The sequence below is a fragment of the Chenopodium quinoa genome, unplaced genomic scaffold, assembly GCF_001683475.1.
Source record: "Chenopodium quinoa cultivar QQ74 unplaced genomic scaffold, ASM168347v1, whole genome shotgun sequence".
NCBI classification, from domain to species: domain Eukaryota; kingdom Viridiplantae; phylum Streptophyta; class Magnoliopsida; order Caryophyllales; family Amaranthaceae; genus Chenopodium; species Chenopodium quinoa.
Window position 1 is genome coordinate 233,955 of NW_018744093.1, and position 7,631 is coordinate 241,585.

A 7,631-nucleotide genomic window follows, 5' to 3' on the forward strand; every position below is an offset into this window, starting at 1 on the left:
CCCCTTTGATCAATCAAAATCTGAGAAACTTCCCAGACTCAACACCAAAGACACCCTTCTTGGGATTAAGCATGACCTTGTGCCGCCTGAGGGTGGGGAAGGTTTCTCGGAGGTTAGCAAGGTGATCCGTCTATAGCTAGGATTTGACTATCATGTCATCAATGTACGCCTTTACATTCCTCCCAATTAATGAAGACTGTATTAATCATTCGTTGGAAGGTAGCAGGCGCATTTTTAAACCCAAACGACATCATAGTATAGCAAAATAACCCTTGATCAGTGATGAATGTCGTCTTTTCTTAATCTTTCTTTGACAAGGGTATCTGATGAAAGCCTAAGTAAGCGTCCATAAAGCTCATCAAGGCATGACCGGCTGTAGAATCGACTAGACTGTCGATCTTTGGAAGTGGATAACTATCCTTCGGACATGCATTGTTCAGGTCTATGTAATCAGCACACATGCACCAGGTACCATTCGACTTTTTTATTAGAACAACATTTGCAACCCAATCCGAGAAGTAACATTGCCGAATGAACCCAGCATTCAACAGCTTCTTGACTTCGGCAGCTGACGCCTGACTTCTTTCCTCACCGTGATTCCTTTTCTTTTGCCTAACCGGCTTCTTTTTTGGATCTACGACGAGCTTGTGGACAGCGAGATTCGAGCTGATGCCTAACATCTCTTCCACTTCAAAGGCAAAAATGTCCTTAAATTTCTTTTAGCAGATGGTGCAAGTCTGCACCCAGTTTTGCAAATGCAACCGTCACAACCTTAACAGCTCGCTCCGGACGTGTATCTTCCAAAACGATATCAATATGTTCACTAGACGGCTGGGACGGAGTTCGTCTAATCGTTCTCCAGTCAGTGATTGCTATTGCTTCTCTTTCTTGATGGCCACCAGCTGGTCGACCTTTCTCTTTTTGCCGGCTGCTATTAGAGCAGGCGCAATTTTTTTGACCTCATAAAGGTCTATAGGTTCTTCCTCTTGGCCGGATGCGGCCACAGTAGGCTTGACGTCTAAGAGGTAGCACTCCCTTGCCGTCTTCTGATCCCTGTTCAAGGAAACTACAGACCTGTCATCTTTTTCAAACTTCAGGAGCATAAAGGATGGAATGATGACAGCCTTGGACTCATTTAGTGTTGGACGACCCAAAATGAGATTATAGGCGGTCAACTCCTCAATGACCAAGAACTGGACTACCATGTGGCGTCCTTCTTCCTTCTCTCCTAACCGAATGGGTAGGTCAATCCTCCCCACCGGATGCACTACTATACCCCAAAAACCAACTAAGGGGTGAGATACTTTGTGCATGCTATTGAGCTTGTACTTGAGCATTTCCAAGTACTTATGGCTGATCTAGTCAGACGAACTCCCAGTGTCAATAAGGATCCGGCCAACCTTCTGGTTGGCCACTTTGCATTCAATGACTATGGGGTCATCGTGTGGCCGCCTTACCTTGACCTTGTCTTTCTGAGTGATAATGACCTTAGGAAAGGTGTCTTTAGACACCTGGCTATCATCAACAGAACTAACATCCAGCCGCCTAATGTAATCCTTGGTGCCCCTGATGGTTGGGCCCCCTTTCAGCAAAGCTTCTTGCTATGGTAAAGATCGGCTCTTCATTAGTGTCTGAACTATTAGCAGATTGGGTTGCCTTTTTGGACGGTTGTCCATTTTTAGTCCTTAGGGTCACCTTGGACTTTAAAATGTAGGACTTCAACACTCCCTTATCAGCCAAATGGTCCAATAACCGTTTGAGGCTGTAACAGTCATTAATGTCATGGTCTATTTCCTTATGGAAATGACAGTATTTATTTTTGTTTCGATTTTTGGCGGAACCCTTCATTGCAGCCGGTTTCTCAATAGTCACCCGGTCTTTTATCTCCATGAGGATGGAGTAGTAGTCCTTATTAAACTTGTACTTGGTGACGTACGGTTTAAACTCCTTTTCTTTCTTCTTCTTCTGGGATGGCTGTTTAGAATCATTTGCTACCCAGACTTCTTTTCTTTTCTTTCTCTCTTCTTTTTTAACCGGCTGAGCAGGCCGACTATCTTTTTTGTCGGACTTCTTAGGGTCGGTTGTTTGCTGATGGCATAGAGTTCAGTTGCCTATACATAGGCTTCCGCCTCCATCAGCGCCTCTTGGAGGGTAGCAACCCTCTTTCTGACAAGGTCAAACTTAAAGGTCGACCCGTCTTTCAGACCTTTGAAGAAGTTTGTGTAAGCCACTTTGTTGGACAGCCCTTGAATTTGAATTCTCATCAAATTGAACCGCCTGACGTAGGACCTAAGCCATTCTCTATCTCCCTGCTGTATAGCACCCAAGTCTAGACTTGTTTTCTTCGCAGGAATGTTCATAGAGAAGTTGGAAGCAAACAAGTATGCAAGCGTCTTGAAGCTGCTTATACATCAGGCTTGCAGGTTGCCAAACCATCGTTGGGCAAGGCCCTTCAATGTAGTCAGGAAGCATCGGCACCAGGTGGCATCGTCCAACCCCATGTAGGTACATAAGGTTGGTGTAGGCCATCAGGTGGTCTTCAGTTGGTGGTACCATCATAAGTACCTACCAACACATTCTTAACCTTGGTCGGCGGCGCCGCCTCGGTTATCTCCTTGGAGAAATCAGAAGGTTGTTCCCCAAGTTTGAGTAGACGGAGCTGCTAGTCCAAAGGTTGGACATTCTGTGCCGCCTGACCCCCAAAGAGAGTTGGCTACATATATGGTTGCCCATACGACATGTATGGCTGTTGAGGCACATACAGAGCAAAATGGATTATCTAAGGGCCAGAGTGGACAGACAGGCCGCCTGACTGACCCTCTCGGTTTGATTGCGAATACCTCATTGAGGTATTTTGAAAGCTGTCTGGGTATGTCGACGTGGAGGCCAACTCAGATAGTTGTTGACTTTTCTTTTGCTGGATTAACATTTGGGCATCCGAATAAGTCTTCTTTGATCCATCCGGCTGAACTTGTCGGATGGCCTTCCTCTTCCCTATTTCAGGAAATCGGATTTTGGAAAGATCAACCATGGGTCAGTCCCTTTCCTTTGGTTTAGGATGAGGAGTAGGAACACGATCTTTAACAGGCTACTTCTTCCATGAGGGAGAAGGTTTCTTGGCCGACTGACCCCTGCTGATACCAGCCGTCTTTTTGTCGATTAGGTCCTTGATTTCCCCTTTGAAACTTTTCATGAATTACATGAGTTCGTCTCTAGTAACAGGAGCTGCACCTTTTGCTGCCTGGGGTTGTCCATTTGGCTTTCTGAATGGTTGGCTTGGACCGGCTTGATCATCGCCCCATTCCCTTGTTTCCTTAGTACGGGTGCGTCTGGTTCTGAGTGACCCGTCTGGGGCCACATAGGTGTCGATATCGAAGTCGTCACCACTGTCTTGGTCTGTATAGACCTCAAAGTCGGTCGTAGGCCGTTTCTCATTAAGAGGCAGTACAGGTTCTTGTGAAGCCATCTTAGAAGTACTCTCCCCACAAGCGGCCCAAATGTTTCGGGGTTTTCTGTGTCCCTCGAGAGAGTTACAACACCAAGACTAGATTCCGAGGGCCTATACCTACAAAACAACGAAGACTCCGGTTGGGTGGAGTTCCGCCTCCGGCAATCAAGTTAGAATGTGTTCGAATGATGAAGAAAGTGCGGAAAGTAAAGTATCTTCTCGGATTCCGAGATCAGGAGTAATATCTGCAATCAATAATTGCTCTGCTTTTGTGAATATTTCTGAATGTGTCCCATGATGGGAAAATCTCCCTATTTATAGGGTCTCGAAATGCGTGCTGCCATCCTAGGTTACGGAAACCTAGGTATGGTGGGCTGTCTCGGGAATTGGGCCAGGAAGACCGCCTTTTTCCTAATGATTGGAGATGCCATGTGTCAGCAGGGGATTGGTTCAGGTGACACATGTCACCATCTTATTGGGCCACGTGGCCCTGGGTATTTTTACCCAAAACATGAACCATTCGTCTAATAGATTATTTGGTTGATAAATACTCGCTTAAAAGTTTTTATAAAAAGAAAATTACTTCAAATTTAAAAATTTTGAGTGACACTACTCATTTTAGTTTATTGACAACAAAATCCGATGAGTGGGGCCCACTTATGTTTCCATCGAAAACTTAAGCATACCCCTCGTATATAATAACCAACTTCATCCTTCTTTGCAAGGTCTCAACCTAAAAACACAAAATTTCTGAATTTCGTCGTTTAAAGAAAGGAAGGTAATTGGTGTTTTAGTTAATAGGTATCTAATGCTTCTACATTGATGTTCAATTTTGAATTCTAGTTCTAGGATTTAATTACTACAATATTAGGTTTCTTTGCTAAATAAGAAATAAGGGGTTTTGCGAAGTTGGGGAAAATTTTTGGTTTTTCATTGTAATTGGCCAAGGTAGGGTTATGATACTACAATTTTTGGCTTCTTAATTGTGTAAATCATTCACATCAATTACTTTACAAGCAATTATTAAATAAGGTTCGAAATTTTAAAAAAATTTCATCATGAATGAAAAATCCCTTGAAAAATCTATTTTTTGGGAAAAATTTGACCTTTGGACAGTCTCATCTAATTACATAGTAGGTAGTAATCAATTTAGATCGTCGTTTCCACCCAAAATTCGATACTTACACTGCATGTCCAATTTTGGGTTGTTATTCGATCAGTGCATTAATTCGAAAAAATATCTAACGATTTCTGAAAACATAATCTAATTAGCTTAGGCCCGACTTTTAACCAATCTATTTGTTAAATTTCCAGATCTGATTCCAATTTTAATTCAAGCCTTAATTAAAATTAATCAATTCAATTTAATTCAATACAAGAGGCTCTAATACCATTGTTGGGTTTACTATAATCTTATTAGGAGTGTAGAAACAACCCTATGCCCGAATCCGTGTATAATTCAAAAGATTAATCAAAACACATAATCAACTCCAAAGATTATACCTTTGAATTGTGCTTGTTAGTACGAACGGACCCAAGAATCACAAGCGCAATCCCCCTATGGACAGTCCACCCACGCGGTCAAGCCCACCTTTAGTTTTTTAGCTTAGAATACTGGTTAAGATCCCTCAAGGTAGAGTGTTTAGATTTAGGTTCTCACTTTTAAGGAGGCAACAAAAATTATGCAATTAATTGTAGGATCATCTAATTCTCAAGATTGCTTCAATTAGATGGGTTTTTTTATTAATGACTTTTTTGGCGAAGATTTTTGTCGATTCCATGATGTATATTGCAAGCTTTTTTAATTAAGAGTGAAGTTACCTTTTGTTATTATATGTCTTGAACCAGATCTTTTTTGTAAGTGATGATGCTCGCAAGCATTAACAAACACAAGAGTAAGAGTAGTTTGGAAGTGCTTCTATTATGAAATCAACAAAATCTAAATACTGCATTTATTGAGAGTGGTCAACAAAAACATTGAAGTCTGGATTTTCTGCCAAAGTCATTCTTTACCAGGATGCACTGATGATGCACTTGAAATACTAGTGTGCATCTGTGTCAAGTGACACTACGTGACAACAAAATAGCTTCTTCTCGGCATAAGGCCTCTATGCAACTATACAAAATCCGGCTGGCCATGTGAAAGAGAGACCTACATCATGTCCTAAAGCACAATAAAGAATCTTTTTTAAGAGCACCAATAACAAGACCACTACAAATATGAATTATGCACAAAAAATAAAAAATAAAAAAAAAACAGCTCGAGCATGCAAGCTAGCAAGGGTCTCACAATAAGGAGTTGTATCTTAAGACAATAATATGGCTGGTTTTTTTAGAGGTGCTTCAATTCCTAGCAGTATTTCTTTGAGATAGATTTGTTAAGAAGATAGCTTTGGCTATGTTTTGCACATGACTATTTGTTTACTTGTTTGTTTTATTGTTATCTTTCATAATTTAGATACTTAGTGTTTGTCTTTCTGCGATAAGCCTACACTTAGGCCTTGAATTTTTTTATTTTTTTATTTTTTGGAAAATTCAGTCTGATTGGAAAAAAAAAAGAGATATCGTGCCTATAGCGACTATACAATATTACTTATGCCCATTTCATTTCAAGCAACTACCATCAAGAAGCTTCTACACAAAAGAGGTTGCTAAAAATTCTACATAAACTATAGGCTAATATCACCCATGCACAACTACTATGTAACTTGTTATGATATAATGTGAATTTAAAGTGATATGATATGCTATACAAGACAATCACTACATGCACCAACATGTAAAGATTAATACTTACGTACATTTTTTATCTCCTACCACAACAACCATGTGCTATCAAAAGCACCATAAGTAAGATACTGAATTACCAAGCTAAGCTTGGTCTAGTGGTAAGCATTGTACCTTCTAACCTTGAGGTTGGGGGTTCAATCTCCACTAGAGACACTTTTGTTAAAAAATAACTATGGAAAATGAAGAATTAGAGACGTGTTTACACAGTCCTTAAAGCAATTTTAACCCCCACTATGATTGATATGGGTTACCGATTAATGTGCTTCCTGGATTTCCCTAAAAAACGAGATCAACACTTTTACGAACAATTAGAATAAATAAGGAAGAAGAATTTTAAGTGAGTTATAATTGGAGCCCATAAATATTATAAGTTAGACTTGGCAAATGGGCAATTCGAGTTAGATTAATTTCGGATCAATCAATATTCGCGTCGGGTTGGGTTGAGTTCGGGTCTGGTCAATCTTCGTCTATGTCGATGTAGAAATTTGACCAATATTATATTATAATTATCAATAAGTATAAAGTATAACAATTGAATATTAATAATATATTCATTAGACAATCCAACAGTACTATATACACAAGACTGCATTGTTACATATGTATGATCACTACCATTGCTTAATTGGTCAAAAATTCAAATTAGATTAGTGGAAAAAATTCAATGTAGCTCTTAAAAGAAGCTAAGAGTAATAGTAATAATAACAATAACAAGTGTTCCTAATCAATTGGAACTCTTTATGAATTCCGAGTACTAAATTACACGCACATCCCAAATGTACTATACACACAAGACTATAATGTTAATTTAGGTTATTTACAATAAGTGTTTATTCGGGTAAAGTAATTAAGCCTTAAATTAGTTAGGTCATTTTGAATATTTGTTATTTATGGGTCGGGTCATTTCGTGTATAGTTAGGGTCGCTTCAGGTTTTGGGTCCGTTAGGGTCAAGATAAGGTCGAGTCACTTTGGGTATCAGGTCAACTTTGAGTCGGGTCAACTTTAGGTCGGGTTAATTCGGATCGAGTTAATTTAGGTATCGGGTCAAGTTCGGGTCAACTCCACTTCGGGTTGGGTATGGGTCAGGTCGGGTCAGTTTCGTGTTCGGGTCAATTTCGGATTTACGTTTTCGGATCAAGTTCGGGTCATGGGTTGGGTTATTCGGGTCAGGTCAGGATTGTCAGGTCTATATATTAATCTAAGAGTCACTATTTTCCAAAATATAATTAATTAAGATAATCTGACTTTTAATAAATAGTCACAATTGTCATAGTTAATTATCGTAAGAAATTAACCGTTGACACTCGCCCGATCAGGTCAAGCTCGCCCAATCGAGCCATCAACCCATTAGAAAATAGGTTTGCACTCGCGCCCAACCAGGAAAACTTTGCC